Below are 26,481 nucleotides of genomic sequence, written 5' to 3'. Positions count from 1 at the left end.
AGGGGGAATGGGATCAAACTGCAAGAGCTGGAATAGATTTGATGATGGGAAGAAGTTCTTTCTTGGGAGGGTGGTTGTCCCTGACACAGGGAGCAGTGCAGAGAGGCTGTGGATGCCCCATCGCCAGGAACATCCAAGGCCAGCTTGGACAGGGTCCAGAGCAACCTGGTGTGGTGGGAAGTTGCTCAGGTTGAAAGCAGATGATCCTTAGGGGCCCTTGCAAGCCAAAGCATTCAAGGATTTGATCATTCCATGATCCCCATCTCTCCGTCTGGAGTGGCCCTGAAACTTCTGTGACATCACAGCTCCCAGCGTGTTGCAGGAGGAAGGTCCAGGTCCTGGAAACGAGCACAGCAGACACTTCACCTGCTGCCAGCGGCCAGTTCTCCCTCGCCCTTCGCTCTGCCCGTCAGTGCCGAGCTGTTGCTGCTGCCTGGGCTTTTCCTGACGCCTGCTCTGAAGCCAATCCCGGCAGGATGGGCACTGCTGCCCCAGTGGAGGTACAGTGCCATTCCAGGGAGGGGGGCACCCTGCCTGGGCAGGCTGCAGCCATGTGGGAATGGATGGGATGGGACAGCAAGCCCAGCGTGAGATTGTGCTGCCTCTTGCAGACGGTCAGAGACACCCTGGAGGAGATGGAAGTGGACATGGTGGTGCATGGAGAAGAAATGATGGAGGTGGACACAGAAGACACTGCCGAGGACATGGAGGTGGACGTGGAGGACGACACCGAGGAAATGGAGGTTGATGAGAAGGATGAGGAGGAGCCCATGGTCCTCGGATGAAGATGGAGCCCCACGAGCAAGAGAAGCAGATGCTTCCCACGCCCAGCCCACCTGAGCCACTGCTGGCAGCAGAGTCCAGCGCTGCTGCATCCTTTCCTCCAGGACTGAGGGAGATGCTGGACATTGATATGACCCCTTTGTAATTATGTTCTAGGTTTAGAGGTTTTCTGTAAATATGTTTTAAAGTTTGTTACCCTATAGGCTCCCATGTAAATATGTTAGCAAGTTTGTTAGTCTATAGGCTCCCATGTAAATATGTTTGGAAGTTTGTTAGTCTATAAGCACCCATGTAAACATGTTCTGTAGACTGTTGTTTTATAAGGATTGTCCAAATAAAACATCTTCTGTAAATCCTAGCTTTTGCCTATCTTTGGGAAAAAATTACTGTTTCTTTTTAAAATCTCAGTTCTCTTTGCAATGCCTTTGGGCCCAGGCGGCGTTTGCACCCTTGTGCTTTCCACTTGTTCTGGGTTGCCGGGGCTGGAGGTCCCCGGCGGGGCTGGCACGGCCACCCCGGGGCTGGGGGTCCCTGTGCACAGGGGGTCCCACCGACGCCACTGCTGGCACTGGGCACTGCTGCTCTTCCTGGGCTGGGCCAGAGCAGTGTCCCCAGGAGCAGAGCTGTCAGCAGCAGAGAGGGGGCTCTGACAGCAGTGGCCCCTGCAGCAATGGCCCAAAGCAGGCAGGAAGCCTTCAGCCACCCTTGCTGCTGGAGCCACGGGGACTCCTGGACCGGGAGGCGGCATCGGGCCACAGGCATGCCAAATCCACCTTCATGCTCTGAAGGCCATGGCAGCCTTGGGAACTGCGGGACCCGGATCTGGGCTGCTGCAAGGGCTGATGTTTAAGGCTTGGAGCCTCCAAAGGCTCCGGCCTTCGCTTGCCAGCCCGCCTTGCACTGCCCTGTGCCCGCACTGATCAAGAGACAAAAGCCAAGCCAGGGGATCCTCACCCTGCCCCCATTCCTGCTGCTGGCAGCGGCCACTGGCCCCTGTCCCCCACTCGGCTGACAGCTGGAGGGGCAGGGCAGGCTGTGCTGGGCAGGGGGCGGGGGGCTTTGGGCCTGTGGGTGCTGCTGCTGCTGGGGGCCATGGGCCCACGTCTACCTTTTCCCTCTCTTCCCTCCTGTCACTTTCCCCATTTTCTCTCTCTGGGAGCTTGGCTTCTCTCTCTCCTGTCTGCAGGGTCAGCCGCACGTGGGACCCTGCAGGAACTGCCTGAACTACAGGGAAGTGGGAGAGGACTCTTTCTCAGGAACTGTAGTCACAGGACAAGGGGGAATGGGATCAAACTGCAAGAGCTGGAATAGATTTGATGATGGGAAGAAGTTCTTTCTTGGGAGGGTGGTTGTCCCTGACACAGGGAGCAGTGCAGAGAGGCTGTGGATGCCCCATCGCCAGGAACATCCAAGGCCAGCTTGGACAGGGTCCAGAGCAACCTGGTGTGGTGGGAAGTTGCTCAGGTTGAAAGCAGATGATCCTTAGGGGCCCTTGCAAGCCAAAGCATTCAAGGATTTGATCATTCCATGATCCCCATCTCTCCGTCTGGAGTGGCCCTGAAACTTCTGTGACATCACAGCTCCCAGCGTGTTGCAGGAGGAAGGTCCAGGTCCTGGAAACGAGCACAGCAGACACTTCACCTGCTGCCAGCGGCCAGTTCTCCCTCGCCCTTCGCTCTGCCCGTCAGTGCCGAGCTGTTGCTGCTGCCTGGGCTTTTCCTGACGCCTGCTCTGAAGCCAATCCCGGCAGGATGGGCACTGCTGCCCCAGTGGAGGTACAGTGCCATTCCAGGGAGGGGGGCACCCTGCCTGGGCAGGCTGCAGCCATGTGGGAATGGATGGGATGGGACAGCAAGCCCAGCGTGAGATTGTGCTGCCTCTTGCAGACGGTCAGAGACACCCTGGAGGAGATGGAAGTGGACATGGTGGTGCATGGAGAAGAAATGATGGAGGTGGACACAGAAGACACTGCCGAGGACATGGAGGTGGACGTGGAGGACGACACCGAGGAAATGGAGGTTGATGAGAAGGATGAGGAGGAGCCCATGGTCCTCGGATGAAGATGGAGCCCCACGAGCAAGAGAAGCAGATGCTTCCCACGCCCAGCCCACCTGAGCCACTGCTGGCAGCAGAGTCCAGCGCTGCTGCATCCTTTCCTCCAGGACTGAGGGAGATGCTGGACATTGATATGACCCCTTTGTAATTATGTTCTAGGTTTAGAGGTTTTCTGTAAATATGTTTTAAAGTTTGTTACCCTATAGGCTCCCATGTAAATATGTTAGCAAGTTTGTTAGTCTATAGGCTCCCATGTAAATATGTTTGGAAGTTTGTTAGTCTATAAGCACCCATGTAAACATGTTCTGTAGACTGTTGTTTTTATAAGGATTGTCCAAATAAAACATCTTCTGTAAATCCTAGCTTTTGCCTATCTTTGGGAAAAAAATTACTGTTTCTTTTTAAAATCTCAGTTCTCTTTGCAATGCCTTTGGGCCCAGGCGGCGTTTGCACCCTTGTGCTTTCCACTTGTTCTGGGTTGCCGGGGCTGGAGGTCCCCGGCGGGGCTGGCACGGCCACCCCGGGGCTGGGGGTCCCTGTGCACAGGGGGTCCCACCGACGCCACTGCTGGCACTGGGCACTGCTGCTCTTCCTGGGCTGGGCCAGAGCAGTGTCCCCAGGAGCAGAGCTGTCAGCAGCAGAGAGGGGGCTCTGACAGCAGTGGCCCCTGCAGCAATGGCCCAAAGCAGGCAGGAAGCCTTCAGCCACCCTTGCTGCTGGAGCCACGGGGACTCCTGGACCGGGAGGCGGCATCGGGCCACAGGCATGCCAAATCCACCTTCATGCTCTGAAGGCCATGGCAGCCTTGGGAACTGCGGGACCCGGATCTGGGCTGCTGCAAGGGCTGATGTTTAAGGCTTGGAGCCTCCAAAGGCTCCGGCCTTCGCTTGCCAGCCCGCCTTGCACTGCCCTGTGCCCGCACTGATCAAGAGACAAAAGCCAAGCCAGGGGATCCTCACCCTGCCCCCATTCCTGCTGCTGGCAGCGGCCACTGGCCCCTGTCCCCCACTCGGCTGACAGCTGGAGGGGCAGGGCAGGCTGTGCTGGGCAGGGGGCGGGGGGCTTTGGGCCTGTGGGTGCTGCTGCTGCTGGGGGCCATGGGCCCACGTCTACCTTTTCCCTCTCTTCCCTCCTGTCACTTTCCCCATTTTCTCTCTCTGGGAGCTTGGCTTCTCTCTCTCCTGTCTGCAGGGTCAGCCGCACGTGGGACCCTGCAGGAACTGCCTGAACTACAGGGAAGTGGGAGAGGACTCTTTCTCAGGAACTGTAGTCACAGGACAAGGGGGAATGGGATCAAACTGCAAGAGCTGGAATAGATTTGATGATGGGAAGAAGTTCTTTCTTGGGAGGGTGGTTGTCCCTGACACAGGGAGCAGTGCAGAGAGGCTGTGGATGCCCCGTCGCCAGGAACATCCAAGGCCAGCTTGGACAGGGTCCAGAGCAACCTGGTGTGGTGGGAAGTTGCTCAGGTTGAAAGCAGATGATCCTTAGGGGCCCTTGCAAGCCAAAGCATTCAAGGATTTGATCATTCCATGATCCCCATCTCTCCGTCTGGAGTGGCCCTGAAACTTCTGTGACATCACAGCTCCCAGCGTGTTGCAGGAGGAAGGTCCAGGTCCTGGAAACGAGCACAGCAGACACTTCACCTGCTGCCAGCGGCCAGTTCTCCCTCGCCCTTCGCTCTGCCCGTCAGTGCCGAGCTGTTGCTGCTGCCTGGGCTTTTCCTGACGCCTGCTCTGAAGCCAATCCCGGCAGGATGGGCACTGCTGCCCCAGTGGAGGTACAGTGCCATTCCAGGGAGGGGGGCACCCTGCCTGGGCAGGCTGCAGCCATGTGGGAATGGATGGGATGGGACAGCAAGCCCAGCGTGAGATTGTGCTGCCTCTTGCAGACGGTCAGAGACACTCTGGAGGAGATGGAAGTGGACATGGTGGTGCATGGAGAAGAAATGATGGAGGTGGACACAGAAGACACTGCCGAGGACATGGAGGTGGACGTGGAGGACGACACCGAGGAAATGGAGGTTGATGAGAAGGATGAGGAGGAGCCCATGGTCCTCGGATGAAGATGGAGCCCCACGAGCAAGAGAAGCAGATGCTTCCCACGCCCAGCCCACCTGAGCCACTGCTGGCAGCAGAGTCCAGCGCTGCTGCATCCTTTCCTCCAGGACTGAGGGAGATGCTGGACATTGATATGACCCCTTTGTAATTATGTTCTAGGTTTAGAGGTTTTCTGTAAATATGTTTTAAAGTTTGTTACCCTATAGGCTCCCATGTAAATATGTTAGCAAGTTTGTTAGTCTATAGGCTCCCATGTAAATATGTTTGGAAGTTTGTTAGTCTATAAGCACCCATGTAAACATGTTCTGTGGACTGTTGTTTTTATAAGGATTGTCCAAATAAAACATCTTCTGTAAATCCTAGCTTTTGCCTATCTTTGGGAAAAAATTACTGTTTCTTTTTAAAATCTCAGTTCTCTTTGCAATGCCTTTGGGCCCAGGCGGCGTTTGCACCCTTGTGCTTTCCACTTGTTCTGGGTTGCCGGGGCTGGAGGTCCCCGGCGGGGCTGGCACGGCCACCCCGGGGCTGGGGGTCCCTGTGCACAGGGGGTCCCACCGACGCCACTGCTGGCACTGGGCACTGCTGCTCTTCCTGGGCTGGGCCAGAGCAGTGTCCCCAGGAGCAGAGCTGTCAGCAGCAGAGAGGGGGCTCTGACAGCAGTGGCCCCTGCAGCAATGGCCCAAAGCAGGCAGGAAGCCTTCAGCCACCCTTGCTGCTGGAGCCACGGGGACTCCTGGACCGGGAGGCGGCATCGGGCCACAGGCATGCCAAATCCACCTTCATGCTCTGAAGGCCATGGCAGCCTTGGGAACTGCGGGACCCGGATCTGGGCTGCTGCAAGGGCTGATGTTTAAGGCTTGGAGCCTCCAAAGGCTCCGGCCTTCGCTTGCCAGCCCGCCTTGCACTGCCCTGTGCCCGCACTGATCAAGAGACAAAAGCCAAGCCAGGGGATCCTCACCCTGCCCCCATTCCTGCTGCTGGCAGCGGCCACTGGCCCCTGTCCCCCACTCGGCTGACAGCTGGAGGGGCAGGGCAGGCTGTGCTGGGCAGGGGGCGGGGGGCTTTGGGCCTGTGGGTGCTGCTGCTGCTGGGGGCCATGGGCCCACGTCTACCTTTTCCCTCTCTTCCCTCCTGTCACTTTCCCCATTTTCTCTCTCTGGGAGCTTGGCTTCTCTCTCTCCTGTCTGCAGGGTCAGCCGCACGTGGGACCCTGCAGGAACTGCCTGAACTACAGGGAAGTGGGAGAGGACTCTTTCTCAGGAACTGTAGTCACAGGACAAGGGGGAATGGGATCAAACTGCAAGAGCTGGAATAGATTTGATGATGGGAAGAAGTTCTTTCTTGGGAGGGTGGTTGTCCCTGACACAGGGAGCAGTGCAGAGAGGCTGTGGATGCCCCGTCGCCAGGAACATCCAAGGCCAGCTTGGACAGGGTCCAGAGCAACCTGGTGTGGTGGGAAGTTGCTCAGGTTGAAAGCAGATGATCCTTAGGGGCCCTTGCAAGCCAAAGCATTCAAGGATTTGATCATTCCATGATCCCCATCTCTCCGTCTGGAGTGGCCCTGAAACTTCTGTGACATCACAGCTCCCAGCGTGTTGCAGGAGGAAGGTCCAGGTCCTGGAAACGAGCACAGCAGACACTTCACCTGCTGCCAGCGGCCAGTTCTCCCTCGCCCTTCGCTCTGCCCGTCAGTGCCGAGCTGTTGCTGCTGCCTGGGCTTTTCCTGACGCCTGCTCTGAAGCCAATCCCGGCAGGATGGGCACTGCTGCCCCAGTGGAGGTACAGTGCCATTCCAGGGAGGGGGGCACCCTGCCTGGGCAGGCTGCAGCCATGTGGGAATGGATGGGATGGGACAGCAAGCCCAGCGTGAGATTGTGCTGCCTCTTGCAGACGGTCAGAGACACTCTGGAGGAGATGGAAGTGGACATGGTGGTGCATGGAGAAGAAATGATGGAGGTGGACACAGAAGACACTGCCGAGGACATGGAGGTGGACGTGGAGGACGACACCGAGGAAATGGAGGTTGATGAGAAGGATGAGGAGGAGCCCATGGTCCTCGGATGAAGATGGAGCCCCACGAGCAAGAGAAGCAGATGCTTCCCACGCCCAGCCCACCTGAGCCACTGCTGGCAGCAGAGTCCAGCGCTGCTGCATCCTTTCCTCCAGGACTGAGGGAGATGCTGGACATTGATATGACCCCTTTGTAATTATGTTCTAGGTTTAGAGGTTTTCTGTAAATATGTTTTAAAGTTTGTTACCCTATAGGCTCCCATGTAAATATGTTAGCAAGTTTGTTAGTCTATAGGCTCCCATGTAAATATGTTTGGAAGTTTGTTAGTCTATAAGCACCCATGTAAACATGTTCTGTAGACTGTTGTTTCTATAAGGATTGTCCAAATAAAACATCTTCTGTAAATCCTAGCTTTTGCCTATCTTTGGGAAAAAAATACTGTTTCTTTTTAAAATCTCAGTTCTCTTTGCAATGCCTTTGGGCCCAGGCGGCGTTTGCACCCTTGTGCTTTCCACTTGTTCTGGGTTGCCGGGGCTGGAGGTCCCCGGCGGGGCTGGCACGGCCACCCCGGGGCTGGGGGTCCCTGTGCACAGGGGGTCCCACCGACACCACTGCTGGCACTGGGCACTGCTGCTCTTCCTGGGCTGGGCCAGAGCAGTGTCCCCAGGAGCAGAGCTGTCAGCAGCAGAGAGGGGGCTCTGACAGCAGTGGCCCCTGCAGCAATGGCCCAAAGCAGGCAGGAAGCCTTCAGCCACCCTTGCTGCTGGAGCCACGGGGACTCCTGGACCGGGAGGCGGCATCGGGCCACAGGCATGCCAAATCCACCTTCATGCTCTGAAGGCCATGGCAGCCTTGGGAACTGCGGGACCCGGATCTGGGCTGCTGCAAGGGCTGATGTTTAAGGCTTGGAGCCTCCAAAGGCTCCGGCCTTCGCTTGCCAGCCCGCCTTGCACTGCCCTGTGCCCGCACTGATCAAGAGACAAAAGCCAAGCCAGGGGATCCTCACCCTGCCCCCATTCCTGCTGCTGGCAGCGGCCACTGGCCCCTGTCCCCCACTCGGCTGACAGCTGGAGGGGCAGGGCAGGCTGTGCTGGGCAGGGGGCGGGGGGCTTTGGGCCTGTGGGTGCTGCTGCTGCTGGGGGCCATGGGCCCACGTCTACCTTTTCCCTCTCTTCCCTCCTGTCACTTTCCCCATTTTCTCTCTCTGGGAGCTTGGCTTCTCTCTCTCCTGTCTGCAGGGTCAGCCGCACGTGGGACCCTGCAGGAACTGCCTGAACTACAGGGAAGTGGGAGAGGACTCTTTCTCAGGAACTGCAGTCACAGGACAAGGGGGGATGGGATCAAACTATAGCAGGGGTCTCAGTCTCAGTCCTTGGGAGGAGGGTTCTCATTCTTTGTTTGTCACACTGGTAACGAGGCAGATGAGGGGTCTTCAATGAAGGACCCCGGGAGTCACCCCAAAAGTTCATTTGGCTTAAGAACGAAGATTAGAAGCAGGCCGCGCATCATGAAACGCGAATCGTTTCATCATTCTCCAATTTACAATAAGCAAGATTACTGATAAAACAAAACCAATCATAACTAAAATCAGAAGAACAACAACGGGATGGCACAATTTGTTCAGGATACCCGTGGCGGTGGGTGACCACCCGAAAAGGGTATCCCACCACTTGTGCTCGGCATCACTTTCCACCCTTTCTACAACACGATGTATATCTTGCACATCATGATGAACAGTTACCAGAGTTTTCTGTCCATTCTCCTTGATTTTTCCTAGGATCTCTATTAGATCTTGATGAAGTAATGGTTGCTTTACCAAAGTAAGGTTCATCCCAATGGGAGTAGGCAGTAGCTTGTGAATCAACATGAGATTGGATTCTAAAAGTTCATGTAAGGTAACTGGAGCTACAAAAGAAAAATCACATCCTGCAATTTTAGTAAAGTTGCAAGCACAATAATTTGAATGATTTTTAGTATCTACTACTGTACTTTCTATAAACACAGTATCACTAGCGGTTCTGAAGCAGGCACGCCCATTGCCTGTAGATACAAGGACTGTTTCAGAAGTCTCGTTCGGATGAATATCAAAATGACAGCTATTTTGTTCTGTGTCTAAACAGATATCTTGAGCTATAATTGCATTACCTTCACAGATAAACCCTAGTTGTTCTCGGATAGTACAGGACTCTAAATTGACAGTTTGCCGTTTGTCATCAATTTGACGGGCCCATTCTCTATGTTCAGAAGGATAGAAAGTGGGTCCATCATGATTTAATCCTAATGCGATGCTAGGGAATATCAAATGCACTGAGGCATTACTTATGGTCAGCACAAAATGCTGTGGCTGTGTTTGTGTTAGGGTCATAGGTAAAATTCACTACATTCCACCAGGATTGGAAATCTCTTTCCAAGTCAGTGGCACTGTCCCAGACTATTTTCCTAATCTCAGTAGGAAAAGTGCCTTCTTCACCTTCTCTTATAATTGAGGCAGCAACTGACTGCATCCATAATTGAGCCTGGATACAGCTAAGAGCTAAGGAAACATTGCTTTGTGTGGCATTAAGTGCATCAATGATCAATTTTTTATCATTCACATTTATCTTTTCCCAATTTGGTAGAATGTTTGATAGCAAGCACTGATGTGTTCCCAAGGCCGATAAGGACGACTGCAGTGGTTACTGTATTTTGGTCAAATCTCTAGTCGTAGAAGCCAATTTATTCATTAATACCTCTGAACGGATTCCCAATTCTGTTCCCACAACACCAGTTATGTCTCTTGGCACCCGCTTTTTAGGAGGGTTCCACTGTCGCAGCCAGGCTTTCCAAGCCTGAAAAGAGGTTTGCAAAAAGGGTGAACAAGCTGGTTGTATTTCTGAGACATTGTTTTGCATCAGCAATTTGACTTGTTTAAGAGACCACGCCGGATCAAATAATATCTGTTGTTGCCCAGTTTTCCTGATTATATATGGTCCAACTTCAAAAATTTTCGGGGTAAGCATAACTGGTGGCTGGGCTCGAGTGGTGGTAGTGGTGGTGGTATAAACCGTAGTAGATTGAGCTACAGCATTTATTATAAACTTAAAAGAAAGCCCTTTGGTGTTTTTTCCCATAAACAAACCACTTCTGCAGTCTGTGTTAGTGTAAAATTGTGCCAACAATCCTGTACGCTTGGGTGTGTGCAGACCTTTTTGTGCTTAAAGAGATCCTTTCACTTTTTCTGCATGCTACCACAATTAGTTCAGACCACGGTCACTCAGCTGGTTTCTGGCCATGGGGTTGTGGTAGGATGCAGAAAAGTATTACCAGTTTGATCATGGATTAGGTGGTCTTCATGTCCCTTTTTCTTCTGAAAAAGTAAACACAACAGAATTCTGCCGCCGAGAGGCAGAAAAGTTAGAATGATGGAATTATCCAGCATGTATTTGTCCAATGCTCTTTCCCTAGAGCACCAGAGGCTTCCCATGCATATTTATTCAGAGGGGGTTTTAGCACAAGTGCTACTAGTCCTATAGTAAGAGAGGTCCACCAGAACACGTTGGCCAGGGTCATGAGCTGGATGATTAGGATCATTTGGTACAGAGCATAGGAGTCAGTGTAGATGCAGACCAAAGAGGAATTCTGTGCTTCTCGTTGAAAAACACTCCAGACAGCTATCAGCTCCCCAATGTGTGCACTACCTTCTCCCTCTGTAATCATTTGCTCACCAGAGGAAAAGTGGAGGGCTTCTGCCCTATATTTCCATACTTTTCCTTTCCCTTTAGCAGAAGCATCAGTAAACCAAGAGTTTGCTGATTGTTTGGGGCAGAAAGGAGGGGTTACTTTGATTACAGAGGCAGGTTTGTCCAAGCTCTCAGTTTCTTGGATTGGTAAAGTTTTTACAGATCCTTCTGTCATTGAGAAGAACTTACAGTAATGTTCAAGCTGAGCATACCACTTTCTCACTAAGGCCCTCTGGGCCACCCCGTCAGGAGGGGGAGTCCCACTAGTGGCTGTCTTAATAACCTTGAAGGGGCCTCTCAATACAATTGGTTGTTTTCGTGCAATTTTTTCTACTTCTAGGAAAGCTAAGATAACCATCAACAATCCTTTTTCCCAGGTAGTGTATCTTTTCTCAGCATCTTTGGAACCACGGGAGTAAAAACCAACAGGTCTTGTCAGACCCTCAGCACCCCGCTGCCATATGTGTACTGACAGCCCTGAGGAGGCAAATCCCCATTCCACCTGGAAAGGATCTGTAGGATGGATAGGGGTCACTGCTTGATGAGCTGTTGCTTCAAAAATCAGCAATTGCAATGCTGACTCCTGAGAAAGACTCCAATCCCATTTCACCCCTTTCCTCAACAAGTCATAAAGGGGAACAAATGGGTCCTTCTGCTTACTAGGAAATCTATCTGGTCTTTCTACAGGAGATACAGCTGCTATGGTTTTTGGAAGGAGAATTGCTGTAGGTTTGAGTGATTCTGGAAGCCCACAAATTCAAGGGGTCGTTATCTTGGGCTTCACAGGTAATTGCATCAGGGATTCAAAGTCAGGAATTAATTTCTTTTTGAGAGTCATTTGCAGGCAAGCAGCTTTGTGCACATTTTCCAAGAGTTGGTCGGGGGTACTAATTCTAGCTATGGGATCTCCCCTTTCCAAGGGGCTTGTTCCCCCGGCCCAAAAAGCTGCATGCTGTGTCAGGGACCATGTGTCACCTTTCTCTCCTGTTGTTAAGAAGACACCATGTCCCCAGTACCCACTGGCTTCCTGTTCACTTAATTGAATTTGATCACCACCAGTGAGGGACACCCGGAAAACATATTCTGATTCATGTGGAGGGTGTCCATATTCCCTTTTAAGCTTAGCTAGCTCAGTGGCAGTGTTTAGTTGTGATGGTATGTGTTTGGTTGTGATGTGAGGTTGGAGATCATCATCACTGAGATAGCTATACACTGAGATAGTTTTAATCAAGGGTCTCAAGTGATGGCAGCAATGTTCCCCACAATTACTTGCTGCTTCAAGTTCTTGATGAGGATAGATTTGTTTCATGTGAGGAGTTTCCTTCTCCTCAGGCTCTGTAGAGGAATCAGCATGATGTGATTTGTTAACATGTTCCTCTGTTAAGGCAGCTCGCAATGCATAGATCACATCTTTTGCTTCATAGAACTGTTTTTGCAAAATTTCAACTAGATTTTGAAGGGAGTCTATTATAGCATGTTCCTCACTTCTTCGCTCGAAGCCATTTTCTATAGCTGCCGTAAGACAAGCTCCCAAAACTGAGCATAAGATAGTTTTATTTTTACCCAGTTTGAATTTTGTTTCATGTTGTAATGAACACACTCTATCCATAACATTTTCTAAGTTCAACCAATTACTCTGTGCCCATTTTTCTCCTTCCGTAGAAGGTCTGGCATTGTGTTTGGCTAGTAGTGCATAAAATTCAGCTTTAATTTCAAGGCTAAGATTGTCACTCATTTTGTGAAGGGACCAAAACCACGACAGGGAGCTACAAACTTAAGTTCCACAAAACTACACAGCCCTCGCTGTGTCGCCCTTCGCTTCCCTGGCTGGGTGAAAGGACAATAATCTGCCTGGGAGGCTCTGCTTAGTTGCTTCAAGTTGTCCCTTCCTTCCCAGACCAGATACACAACAACAACAAAACAAGTGTCCCGCCTTTTGCACTAGTGGATCCTTTGTGAATTTCCAAAGACAGTCTGGGTGCCTTTTCAGCTGCAACCCTTCTGTCTAGACAGAAATCCTGTCCGTGACGCCAATTTTAATGTCACGATCCGCTTCTTGCGGGGTGTCGTGATGGTTCTTTTCACCCATCCCAAAAGTGCAAAAAGGCAAACAACAAGGGACTATCAGTTAATCACAACAAATGCACCTTTATTAGGGGCCAAACCAGTAAATGCGATAGTGGGGATCGGAAAGGAGATAAAAGGAGAGAGAGAGAGAGAGAAGAGGGGTATGGGAATAGCTACCAACACAGGCGAGATCCTCAGTGGTCCGGACGATGGGGTTCCGTCTGTCGTGTCGGGGGAGTCTCCGAAGTTCTGGTCGACTCGGGGCTCCAGTTATAGTCCACAGAGGAAAGAGGGGGGAGCAAGTGTAACAACGAAAGTCCATTGTAATCGCCACGCGGGAACAGGTGAGTCCACAGAAACCACCAAAGCAAGACGAATACAATGAAGAATAAGTCCATTTGAATCACTGAAGGGAAACAGGTCATGTCATTAGTGGTCAGACCACCAATTTCCCCTCCTCCCTATAGCAGGGGTCTCAGTCTCAGTCCTTGGGAGGAGGGTTCTCATTCTTTGTTTGTCACACTGGTAATGAGGCAGATGAGGGGTCTTCAATGAAGGACCCCGGGAGTCACCCCAAAAGTTCATTTGGCTTAAGAACGGAGATTAGAAGCAGGCCGCGCATCAGGCTGTCCCGTGCTGGGTCCACGTCAGGTCTTTGCCAAGTCCTTGCCAAGTCCTTGCCAAGTTCTTGCCAGGCCTTGTTCGGAACAGCTAGCATGACGGTTCAGTGGTTGCACCTGCACTGTGTCCTGTTCTAAGCCGGAACTGCAGTGGAGGAAGGGATTCTTTCTCGTGGCAATCGGAAGGCAGAACGGAAAATGAGGGGCTTCAGACGGGCTCTTACACCACCGTGGAAATTCTTGTTGCTCCCCAGAGGCTCCGAGATGCAGAGAACACGGTGGCAGCTGCTGAAAAGAAGGGCAACTGTGAGTTGGTCAAGAAGCAAGAACCTAGGCTGCTGACTGTGCTTGGCAAGGAGCAGCTGCTGGATTCTTGCAATTGCCTTCAGTGCGCACAGAAGCCCGCTGCTCTGCTGCTTCGTGTTTCGCCTTCAGTCAACTGCACACTGCTGAAGCTGAGGCAGGCTGTTCAGCTTTGCTGCTTTTCAGCATCTCAGCTGCCCTTTCTGCTCTGTGACAGCTCTCGAGGTGAAACAGAGATTTTTAGAGTTAGGGTAACAAAATGAATTAAGCATTTCTAATTTAGCTTGTAGAGTTATCTGTTGAATTTTCAACCTTTTACTCTAAGAAACCTCTGCCTAATACAAAGGGCAAAGGAAAATGCAAATTTCTGAGGCTTCTTGCATAAAGAACAATAACAGAAGAAGAAAGAACCCAGATAAAGAAGCTCCTCTGTCTCCAAGCCTATCAAGACTGACAGACGTACTCAGATAAGCACCAAAGGACCAAAAGCGCACGCGCAGAGAGGAAAAGTTCAAAAGTTCAATCATGAGGAAGACCACAATCTTCAGCCTCAGGACCACCAAGAGACCCCCCGTACGACCACCACAGCAAACCACGCATGCCCAGAAGGGCGTGGACTTACTTAGCAGGAGAAGCGAGGACAGGCGGGGCCAGGGGTTGAATACGCATGAAAAAGTCGTGCAGTGTATTGCATATGGAACGTCTTTAAGAATAAAAGTGTGGGTCAGACTGAGGCTCGGGGCACAAGTTTTGGAGAGCTATCTCACTTGTGCCGGGCGCTGACGTACATACCCACTTCATAACTAACCCAGGTTATGGAGTCTATTGATTTATTCCGCGTATCGTTTCAGTTGGCGACCACGAAGGGACTGCTCTGCTCACCTGCAGGTCCGGTTGGGAGCAGACACCCTCAGGCGCCACGGGGCTTTTCCCCGGAGGGACTCTGCGCCTCGGCTGTACACTGCGAGGAGCATACCACGGCCCGTCGACTAGCGGATGAAAGCGGTATGTATTAATTTATTTTCTTAAGGTTGGCACTGATAAGTCGCAAAAAGATGTTTTTGCGCGCAGGTTTGCCTAGGGGCTTGCAAGCAGACCGCCATCGGGGGAGAGGCCGGCGGCGGGAGGACCTCCCCAGCTGATAGCGCGGCTCGGGGAGGGCGAAATCGCGATTTCAGTGTGTGGTGTGTGTCCCGATTGCAGTGTAGTGTGTCTGTTACGTCCGGACGTGCGTGCTTGTGCGTGTGTGTGTATGTGTGAGTGGAACGGTGATGCGCGGTGCGGCGTTGCTAAGATAGAGAGACGCGGCGCGGCAGTGCTAGAGAGCGCATGCGCAGGGCAGCTCTCAGCCCACACTACCTGCTAGTGCGGGTAGTGCGCATGCGCGGGGCAGCTCAGCCACACTACCTGCTAGTGCGGGTAGTGCGCATGCTCGGGGCGGCTAGCAGCCACTCTACCTGATCGAGCGGGTGGGGCGCATGCGCAGGGCAGCTCTCAGCCACACTACCTGATAGTGCGGGTAGTGCGCACTCTACCTGATAGAGCGGGTGGTGCGCATGCGTGGCACGGGCTGTCCCTGGCGAGCGAGGGGAGCGCGGCGCGGGGCTTAAGTCGGGGCTTGCAAAGGTGCTTTAGGCGCAGCCCAGCTGATAGCGCAGCGGGCGCGCGGGCACAAGCCGCGGTTTGAGGAGCTGCTTTGAACGCCGCTAGCTGATAGCGCAGCTAGTGGGAGCGTGGTACAAGCTAGGAGTTACAAGCACCGCTTACAAGCCTCGCTAGTTGGTAAAAAGCTTGCAAAAGTAGCCAGCGAGCCCGGCTGGGCTAAGAGTTAAGTGTTTGTTATACAATAGCACTTGCCTTCAGTGTGAAAAGCTGTCACTGGTGTAGGAGGAGGGGTTGGGGAAGGCAGTCTAGGGTTGCCATGGGAAACAGCAGTTGTATGAGTTCTCCACCCCCTTTTGTAAGAGAATTGTACCCTCCCCCTGTCCTGTCGGTTATTGTTCAAGTCTGCCCCTTAGCCTAGAATCTTCTCTGTTCCACGTTTTCCCTTTGGTTCTTCCACCAAGAACACTCCTTTCCCTTTTCCCCACTGGTTAATGTTATATTTCCCCTCCCTTTAGCCTTCTCCCTGTGATAAATTGAGGCGAATAATTTGATTCAGCCTTTTGAAGGTCATTTAGAATTTTATTAATTACAGCAAGCAGTAGCAAGCAAAACAGCGCTGGGTGGGTAGGGGTCTCCTAACCGCCCCTCCTGCAGTGTCCCACACTGCAGTGCCCCACACCCCACCCCCCTTATTCAGTCTCTTTTATAGTTTCTTGGAGGTTTCTTCATTCGCGTCTCTTGTGATAGCGGTGGGCGTAGCTTGAGCATCCCTCTGCATCGTGTCTGCGTTGTGTCGAGGCAGGTGATCGTTGGTTTCACAATCGGTTCCGGACAGTGATGGGCGTACCCAGAGCACTCCTACGTTGTCTAGTCCGGTGGCCGTTGCCTGGTGGTCGCTGATTTCATAATCAGCTCCGGCCATCCCCCAACATCCTTAGCCTGTGTCTGCAAGAGAAGCTAAGAAAAGCTCCCTAAATGGTGATTAATCATACTTGCGGTCTTGCGTTTTGCAATATGTCTATAGCCTTGCAATATGCCTATAGCCTTGCGGTTTGTAGCAGTTGCTTCTTTATTGTCCTTTTTTTAGTAAAACCCACAAGTTGCTGTTTCCCAACTTCACAGATGCTTCCCCTATCTCCTAACAAGCAAGCTAGTCCCTCATACTTTAATTTTATTTTTCCTCCTTTAATATTCCAATTCCTTTGATGAACAAACAAGTTACCACAGTTTATCACAATCCCCCATTTTCTCTTTTACCATTTCGTTCATCAAATCGCTTTGCTGTTTCGTAGGCTAGAAGTAAAGTGTTTAGCATTGTCCTGACTAGAAACACCACTAGGACAGAGCAATAGAAAACTAATAATTCGCCAATAAGGGTGGAGTCCTAGCCTTGATTTTGTTTTGTAATATCCTGTTTTCCCCTTTTTGGCTTGCTGCTCCCTTGGTGTTTCGGAGGCACTTAGACTGGTCCTTTGAGGGATCCTAGTACTCGGCTGGCAGTAGTTGGAGCATTTCAGCATTGTTCCACTTAGAGGGGGCTTGGCCTTTTCCTCTCTGCCTCGCTCGCCGACTCGGGTGCTTCGAGCCGCGAGGTAAACCATCTTCTCGGCAGCAGCAGTACTCGCCTGAGCGTCCCCTTTTCCGCTCCTGCCTAGCCTTGTACTGTTCCCAGTTCTTATCTTTGGCCAGAAGTGGGTTGCAAGGAATCCCCTTCAGTTCCTTTCGACAACACCCTTTTATTATCTGAGCAGCAAATGGAGTGGGCTCGTTAGTATGAAAACAAAAATACTCAGGGTATACTCCCTTGGTAAATATTTCCCACCACTCAGATCCAAAATTGACCCACCGATTTTCCAGTTCTCCTATCCTTGGCACAGTTTCAGTTAGTTTTCGCTGAGTTTTATAGCACTCAGTACAAACCCCAATTGGTGGTCTTCCCCTCTGGCAATGGACCCACCACCGTTCTTGGCAAATTTTACATATAAAGCACACAAAAGGATAACAATCTCCACAACCTTCCTTGTTACAAATCACTATATAGTCTTTAGCTAGTTTGTAATTGTATCCCTTTGCTTCCCCTTATGGTTGATTTGGATGATGTCCACAGAGTTCATTAGTTTTTCTTAAGAGTCACTTTCAAGTTCCCAGGCTGGCTAGTCACTCTCCACTGGTTATTTGTGGCAACCGGGCCTTTCACTTGGCTGGCGTGAGTCCACCCCTTTTCGGCCGTCTTGACTGCCGTTTCTGTGATACTTGATCTCCTGGTTTTATCTTATGGATTGGTGGTCTCTGTGCCAACACTTCTTTCTTCCTCAAGTCCTGCCTTCTGCTCATAATTTGGGTGATGTAAAATTTAATATGAGCATCTTTTAGGCAGGGGTGATCTTTGGGCATTCTAAATAACATTTCAAATGGAGAGATTCCCACATTAGTTTGGGGTTGAGTTCGAATGTTCAATAAGGCAAGAGGTAGACACTTAACCCATGACATTTTTGTTTCCAGCATTAACTTTGTGAGGTTTTTTTTGTTGTTTTTTTTGGTTTTTTTTTTTTTTAATTTTTTTTTTTTTGTTTTGGTTTTTGTTTTTTGTTTTTTTGGTTTTTTGTTTTTTTTTTCTCCATTCATCCTTTCCACCCTCCCGAGCTCTGTGGATGCTATGGGGTGTGATATTTCCATTGAGTTCCCAAATCTGTCAGGACATCTTTTGCAACTTTAGAGGTGAAATGGGGTCCCCGGTCTGAGTCTAAACACTCAATTAATCCATACCGGGGGATAATTTGCTCTAATAATACTTTTACCACAGTGTTCGAAGTAGCTCGGGCCGTAGGATAAGCTTCCACGTAATGGGTTAAGTGGTCTACCAGTACCAATAAATATTTATACCTCCCCACTTTTGGTAATTCTGTAAAATCTATTTGTATATGTGAAAAGGGTCGTTGTACCAGTTCCCTTCTGCCCATTGGTATTTCTCTTAATTGTTGTTTATTTATTCTTTGACAGGTTAAACATTGTTGGGTTACCTGTTTTGCAAGATTATAGACCCCTATACACATATATTTAATTGCAAATTGGTCAACCAGGCCTTGAGTTCCCCAGTGGGTTTTCTCATGGATTGCTTGCAGGAGCCTCATTGCCATTCCTTTTGGGAGTACCTCCCGCCTGTCCGGTAGTATCCACTTGCCTCCCTCTTTTTCCTTCACCCCCATTTGGTTTAGTTTTTGTTTTTCCTGTACCGTGAAGGCTAACACATGGTTAATGGGTCCATGGAACCGGCAATGTTTCTCTTGGGGGTCTTCACAGGCACACTCATGATTAATGAGTCCGTGGCACCATCAATGTTCCTTTTGGGGGTTATCACAGGCACACTGTATCGAATCAATTCCGTATGCATCCCAACAAGCCCAACATGGTTCTTCCTCTAAGTCAGCTCCACAAGTGGAGCAATTTTCCCTTTGTGCGACCCCCCCTTATATGGTTTGAAACTCATTAGAGCTGCCTTTTTCGCCTCCTGGTCGGCTAAGTTATTTCCCTGTACTGAGTTTCCCATCCCCACTTGATGTCCTTTTACATGAACAATAGCTATTCTTTCCGGACCTCTCAAGGCCTGGAGCACTTTCCGAATTAATTCCCCATGTATCAACCCCTTTCCCTGTGAATTGATAAGTCCCTTTCTTCCCAGATTTTACCAAATGTATGAACCACCCCATAAGCATATTTTGAATCAGTAGAAATGGTCCCAGCCTTTCCTCTTAGCAGTTCTAAAGCTCTGAGCATTGCATACAATTCACATGCTTGTGCTGACCAGCTGGGACTAAGAGGACCAGATTCTATTTTCTTAAGAATCTTCCCATCCACAATAGCATACCCAGATTTCCTTTTCCTTCAAGGACCCGAGAGGATCCATCTACATAATATCGATATCCTTCTTCTAATTCCTCCTCTTTGAGGTCTGGTCTTATTTTTGTTTGTTCCTCTATTTGCAAAAGACAATCATGAGTTAGTCCCACAACTGGTTCCCCATATAGAAACTGGGCTGGATTTTGTAAGCTTGTGGTTTCAATACTTAACCTAGGAGAAGAAATTAGGATGCCTTCATACTTTAGGAGGCTGGCATCTGTTATCCATTTATCCGCTTTTTGTTGTAGTACTCCACGGATGTTATGAGGAGATAGAACCTTCAGTTCACTCCCAAAAATTATCTTTCCTGCTTCTTCTACCAAAAGGGCAGCAGCCACTATCGATTGCAAACAGGCAGGCCACCCTCGACTAACAGGGTCGAGAAGCTTTGAAAGATATGCCACTGGTTTCTTTCCGCCAGCCCATTCCTGGGCTAACACCCCGTATGCCACCCCTTCATTGACATTAATGAATAAAAAGAATGGTCTTTTTAGATCCGGGAGGCTGAGAACCGGGGCATTGACCAATTCAGTTTTCAATGATTTTAACCGGGTCTCATCCTCAGAGCTCCACTTTAATAGCCCATCTGTTGTTAATTTTTCATACAGAAATTTAACTTTCCCACTAAAATTTTCAATCCATTGTCTGCAATACCCAAAAAGTCCCAGTAACTGTCGAACCTGCCTTTTAGTTTTTGGAGCTTCCAGGGAAAGTATTCCTTGGACTCTATCAGTATCCAATTTCTTAGTCCCCTGAGTCAGCCAGTGTCCGAGGTACTTAACTTCCTCTTCCACGAATTGTAATTTCGACTTTGAAACTTTGAGTCCCTTAAGGCTTAAATAATTTAGGAGTTTTATAGTTTCTTCCCTTACTTTTTCTTCTTCTTTCCCTGCAATTAATAAATCATCTACGTATTGTAGAAGCACAATCCCCTCCCCCTGTGAATATTCTGCCAATATTTGTTCCAGAGCTTGCCCAAACAAATTTGGGGATTCTGTAAACCCCTGGGGAAGGACTGTCCACCTCAATTGTTGTTTTCTATGTGTATCCGGGTCTTCCCATTCAAAAGCAAAATAATCTCTAGAAGTTTCCTTAAGGGGACAGGCCCAAAAAGCATCTTTAAGATCTATTACACTATACCACTGGTTTTCTGGGCCAAGTTGGCTTAAAACAGTATGTGGATTGGCTACGACCGGGAATCTCTCAACTGTTCTTTTATTGATTTCCCGCAAGTCATGCACCAATCTGTAACTGCCATTCGGTTTCTTTACCGGCAGAATGGGGGTATTGAAAGGGGACATGCAGGGTTCTAAAAGTCCCTTTTCCAAAAGTCTCTTTATTTCTGTTTTTAGTCCTTCCCTCCCCTCTTTGGGTATGGGATATTGCCGAATCCTGACAGGGATTTCTGGGTTCCTGATAGTTACCTCAAAGGGTTCAACATTTAATTTCCCCACACTGTCGGGGTATACCAAACTTCTGGGTTAATCTTTTCTCGTCTTCAGCCCGGAGAGGATATAGTTTTACTGTTAGTTCTCCCTTTTTGCCTCTATCCCTATCCCCAACTCGACCATCAAATCTCTCCCTAATAGATTATAATCTGCTTCTGGAACTAGTAAAAATGACCCAATTCCTAATTTAGAATCACTTTCTAAGAGTACATCCTTAATTACAGGTACTCCAAAGGGTTCCCCTTTGGCCCCAATCACCTGTATTATTTCAGGTGAAACCTTACACCCTTGGGAAGGGTCTGGACGGTTGATCTCTCCGCCCCTGAGTCCACAAGGAACTCATATTCTTGTTTTTAATTTTACCAGGGGCTCTGTTCTTTCTCTTGTCCCCAGTAGATAGAGCCCCCGACCCCCTTAATCTTCTTTGAACTGTTCCTCATCAGCAATCTTCTGCCGACACTCTCCTCATGTGTCCCTTCTTCCCACAATAGAAACAGACAATGCTCTCTCCACCTCTCGACTTCCCTTCAAACCAACTCTCGACTTCCCTTCAAACCATCTTCGCTGGACGTCAGTCCGACCTCTGGACTGACCTCCAGTTCCCCCCACCCCGGGGACTCCGCTGTCCCCCCACTGCTGCTAACACGATTCCAGACTGCTTTTTAAAACTCTCATCCTCTCTCCCAACACACACCTTTTGAGCCTCTCACAACAACTCATCCAATCCTCTCGCCTGCCATCCCTCCAACCTCTCCAACTTCTTCCGAATGTCCACCCAAGAATCGACCACAAAATGCACCTTCAAAAGTGTCTCACCCTCTGGGGTATTGGGGTCCACCCCTGAATACAACTGGAAAGCTTTCTTCAATCTCTCCCACTATCCAAAGAGCTGCATATTCGCTCTCCTCTTGGTTAAAGGGCTCTTTGGAGTTAATATATATATATATTAGAGCTTGACAGATCCAATCCTCAAACGACCCAAACACAGGCCAATACAGCTGGTCTCCCCCTATCCGTTTACTCCCCCAAATTTTCATACAATAATGGATCATTTTAACCCTATCTTTTCCTTTTCTAGAAGGAAAGGCATCCCAATACTTTACCGTTAAGCCTAGTGGAAGTTTTACCAAGATTCTCCCACCCATGGGTTCAGCAGATTTACTTTTTTCTGTGACCCATCTTCTAGAGTGCCTTCTCACACTCAACACAAACAATACGACAGTCGCTTCCCCCAATTCGTGGCCTACTCCGTCGCCGGATATGGGAAACGCCCTACTATGGGGTCCACACTCACTTGGGGAATCTGAGCTGCCAGTTCCCCTCTCACACACACATTCGCATTTGCTACACTCCAGGACTCCCACCCCTGACCGAGCGACCGAGCAGACCGGACTACTCACGTCTTTCCGGCGCCTCCGTTTCTCGACCGGGGCTTCGCCCTGTGTGTCTTCTTATTCACCTCAATCACCCCGGGACTACACACCCCTAAACGACTCTTAAAGACCCCGTTTCCGGGGTCGAGGCTTTGTCCCTTTCACATGCACTCCGGAGCCCGCTTGTACGGGGCCCACCGTCTTTTTCACACGCACACGCATTCCGGAGCCCGCTTGTACGGGGCCCACCGAGCACATACACTTATACTAAATTAGTAAGCCGAAACTTGGGAAGTTTCTCCGGGGATCCCCTGCCCCAGGAACTTTGACGCAGTCCACCTCCGCGTCTGGGTTAGGCCCGCTTGCTCTCCTCCTAACCCAGGAGCCTCCCCACCGAGGGTAACTCGACGCCGAGGGGGTGCAGCTCCCCCCCTCCTACGTCCCCCAACCCTGGATGCTCTTGGAACATTAGTCCCTCAATCCAGCAGGTTTGAATCAACCCTGGATGCTCTTAGACTATTAATCCCTCAATCCAGCAGGTTTGAATCAACCCTGGATGCTCTTGGAATATTAATCCCTCAATCCAGCAGGTTTGAATCAACCCTGGATGCTCTTGGAATATTAATCCCTCAATCCAGCAGGTTTGAATCAACCCTGGATGCTCTTGGAATATTAATCCCTCAATCCAGCAGGTTTGAATCAACCCTGGAAAAAGGAGGCCCACCACCCACCGGGGGCTACTTATGCTTCCTGCGTGTTCACTCTTCCGCGGTTCTTCGTGCACAAAGATTAACGGGGGTAACTTTGCTTGCTACTGAGTTTTAGGTTCGTCGGTAAAGGCCCAAGGAGGAAGCCCCCCCTTAGGTCCACCGCAAAAAGGCGGTGCGGCGCCTCACGCTAGTGGGGCCTCCGTCCCGGGTTTCCTTTATCCGAGTCACGGCACCAAATTGTGATAAATTGAGGCGAATAATTTGATTCAGCCTTTTTAAGGTCAATTAGAATTTTATTAATTACAGCAAGCAGTAGCAAGCAAAACAGCGCTGGGTGGGTAGGGGTCTCCTAACCGCCCCTCCTGCAGTGTCCCACACTGCAGTGCCCCACACCCCACCCCCCTTATTCAGTCTCTTTTATAGTTTCTTGGAGGTTTCTTCATTCGCGTCTCTTGCGATAGCGGTGGGCGTAGCTTGAGCATCCCTCTGCATCGTGTCTGCGTTATGTCGAGGCAGGTGATCGTTGGTTTCACAATCGGTTCCGGACAGTGATGGGCGTACCCGGAGCACTCCTACGTTGTCTAGTCCGGTGGCCGTTGCCTGGTGGTCGCTGATTTCATAATCATCTCCGGCCATCCCCCAACATCCTTAGCCTGTGTCTGCAAGAGAAGCTAAGAAAAGCTCCCTAAATGGTGATTAATCATACTTGCGGTCTTGCGTTTTGCAATATGTCTATAGCCTTGCAATATGCCTATAGCCTTGCAGTTTGTAGCAGTTGCTTCTTTATTGTCCTTTTTTTAGTAAAACCCACAAGTTGCTGTTTCCCAACTTCACAGATGCTTCCCCTATCTCCTAACAAGCAAGCTAGTCCCTCATACTTTAATTTTATTTTTCCTCCTTTAATATTCCAATTCCTTTGATGAACAAACAAGTTACCACAGTTTATCACATCCCGATTGTACCCTCGAATGCTAAACCCTCCTACCCCTACGCAGTAAAAGAATCCTCACCCCGCCCTTCGGGGCTCTCGGAATCTGCCTCCCTTCTGCTTCGTTGTCTCCCTGTTTGCCCCTTCTGCGACCCTTCAATAAACGAGCAGGATTTCAGCAGCCCGAGTGTCCCTCCCGTTCTTCTGGTGGACCCTCAGATGTACCAGCTATCCGAGCTTCGTGCCGAGTGCCTAAAAGCCCCCACGGCTCGGCAAGTGGCTGCCCGAACAGGGACGGACACCAGCGGGTCCAGTCCTTGACCGTCTCCTGGAGATTGCCTGCTCTGTGACCAGCCTTCTCCAGGATTGCAAGTGGCGTTCGGGACCAGTTTCCTGGGACAGTCGCCCTTTCAGTTCGGAAGGCTTCTGTCTCCTGGGTTCTGCTGATAACCGACGGACCTTCGAGCTGCGCGGCAGCAGCAACGCCCTCGGACCAGCAGAAGTTCCACCAGACCCCTCTTCGATGTCCCCGTTTTATGCCTGTGTCCTTCAGAGGTATGCTTATCTTGCTTTTTCTTACGCCTGACTAGGCGTCACCTCCCTTTTTTGGTTTTTTTTGTTTTTTTTCCTTTTCGAAGAGGGTGATTTAGCTGTGAGACCTGATATAATGGGTAACCGCCTGTCTCCAGCTCAACGGAGTTTTAGATCCAAATTAAGTCCCACCTTGTTTTAGGGAACATTTCTTTTAATAAGAGAGATTTAAAGCCTTTTGTTAAATTTATTTTTGAACATTTTCCTGCTATTACACGGGAAGATGTTTTGGTGCCTGATTTCTGGGGAAGAGTTGGGAGAAAGATTTACGATTTACAAGTTCAGGGGAGGATTTCAGTCGGTCGTTTTTTCCGCTTTTTCATTCCATTCTTAATTTGTTAAAAAAGAAGAGAGAGAGTTGGGTCCCCAGTTCACCTACCTCGTGTTCTCCCCCCCCAATCCTATTCCCTCTTCCCCTAAGGGCGGATCGGGAGACAGATCCTGCCGTACATCGGCACAGAGCTGCTGCCGTCTCTCTGCTGCTTCCCGATCCTCCCTGTCCCATTCGTGTGTTGGGACTGGCCAGCCCAACACATATCATTCCTGTTCCCTCTATACCAGAGACCCTAATCCTAGTTTGAAACCCTGTTGCTCTTTAGAGGACTTAACTGAACAAATAGGACAAAATGGCGCCTGCCTCATGGCGAAAAAAGACCAGCCCCAAGATGGTGCCCCTCCTTCTCCTTCACCCCAGAAAATTCCTGACATCTCGCCCCCGCCTCCTCCCCCTCCTCCGTCGAGTGCCGCCCCTGTGTCGGGACCCGTCCCCTCCTTCCCTCTGACCACACCCCTGGGTGGGCCCCCTGTGGCTGGGACCAGTCCCCAAGTGGGCCCAGCCCCTGTGGGTGGGAACCCCCCACCAGAAAGTCACGCCCCAGTGGGTGGGTCGGGACACGCCTCCTCCTCTCCTGCCACTGCCAGTACCGGAACCAGGAAGAAGCCTGGCCAGAAGCAGGCCATCCTGGCCTGTCGGACGCACGGTCTCCGGGACCCACCGGCCAGGGGGAGGCACCGTGCCCTAACCCAGCCTGCTTCATCCTCGGAAGAGGATGAGGAGAGTGGCAGCCCCCAGCATTCCAACAAGTCGGGGGGGGGGGGTTGGGCAAAGATCAGAGAGGAGGCAATTAAGGATGGGAATTTGGAATTGGCACGGGACTTGGGCAGCTTTGCGGCACCGGTCATCCTCCGGCGGGGGAGGGAGCCAAAGTGGGAGCAAATTCCATACGCTGAGGTGAAGGAGTTAAGGAAGGCTGCCAAAGATTATGGCAGAAACTCGCCTTTCTTTAAAAATGTGCTGGACTTAACATTTGCTGGACGTTTCCTAGTCCCCCATGATTTAAGGTATATTGCTAAGGCACTGTTTGCTCCCACCGAATGCGACCTCTGGGAGATTCATTGGAAAAAACTGTTGAAACCACTCCTGCGCAAGTATGATCTCGCAGAGGAGGTGGGAGAGGGGATGAGGCAATGGAAGCCCTTGCTGGAGAAGGGGAGTTCAGCAGTCCGGAGGACCAAATTCTACTAGCACAGGAGCTGCTTCAGGACATAGCAGCAGCAGCGGAAAGGAGGCACTCCTGAAGATACCGGATGGTAAGACCCCCCTGCAAAACTTTTCTATCATGCAAGGGCCTGAGGAGACTTTTATTACTTTTGTTGATAGACTGAAAGAGGCCATTGAGAGACAAATAGACAACGCAGAAGCTCGTGCAGAGCTTCTACGAAAGATGGCCATTTCTAATTCGGAAACAAAAAAGATTCTCCGTGCACTACCTCAGGACCCCGAGCCCACCATCTCTCAGATGGTGGAGGCTTGCACAAAGGCAATGTCAATGGAGCACACGGTGGCCCTGGCTGTCAGCAAAGGGGTGGGAGAGGCCATGATAAACTTACAAAATACGCGCTGTTTTAACTGTGGTCAGCTGGGTCACATCCAGGTGAACTGTCCCCACTGGCCACAGATTCAACAACCTATCTTGCCCCCCCCAAGACCATATCCTAGGAACCCATTTTATCAAGATCACCAGTTTCATCTACAGCGACAAGGGTACCAGCCAGCGGGAAACTGGCGGCGAAGTGCGAGGAAGGGCCGCGCGACGACACCAAGTGGCCTTCTCAGCATCCCAGCCTCCCGACCATCAGGAGGACGAGTGGCCGCGCGGCCAAGTCCAGCAGTTCAGCGCAGCCACGAGGACGGACTCCGCCTCTTCCGCCGGACAGGTACCCTAAATCAGGGCAATCATCAGGTCCCCGCAGCAGCGTCACCATCTCTCTCCAGGATGAGGACCTGACGAGAATTCCTGCTGGGTTCCTG

General features: G+C 50.7%; 1 long non-coding RNA gene across 4 annotated transcripts; it reads right to left on the bottom strand.

Moving 5' to 3' along the window:
- Nucleotides 1-12,750: 12,750 nt before the first annotated feature.
- On the bottom strand, nt 12,751-17,754 carry LOC128783304 (uncharacterized). 4 transcript variants are annotated; one of them, XR_008429059.1, is made up of 3 exons: nt 14,501-17,754; nt 14,241-14,321; nt 12,751-13,600 (listed from the first exon to the last, which is right to left on the bottom strand). It is a non-coding gene; the product is annotated as an uncharacterized LOC128783304 (long non-coding RNA). The 4 variants fall into 4 exon arrangements; XR_008429060.1 differs by having other exon boundaries at nt 14,241-14,977; nt 15,026-17,754; XR_008429058.1 differs by having other exon boundaries at nt 12,751-13,603; nt 14,241-17,754.
- Nucleotides 17,755-26,481: the final 8,727 nt, after the last annotated feature.

This window comes from Vidua chalybeata, unplaced genomic scaffold (assembly GCF_026979565.1).
Source record: "Vidua chalybeata isolate OUT-0048 unplaced genomic scaffold, bVidCha1 merged haplotype scaffold_126_ctg1, whole genome shotgun sequence".
Lineage (NCBI taxonomy): Eukaryota > Metazoa > Chordata > Aves > Passeriformes > Viduidae > Vidua > Vidua chalybeata.
The sequence above is the reverse complement of the archived record's forward strand: the minus strand, read 5'-3'. Positions and strand labels throughout refer to the sequence as shown.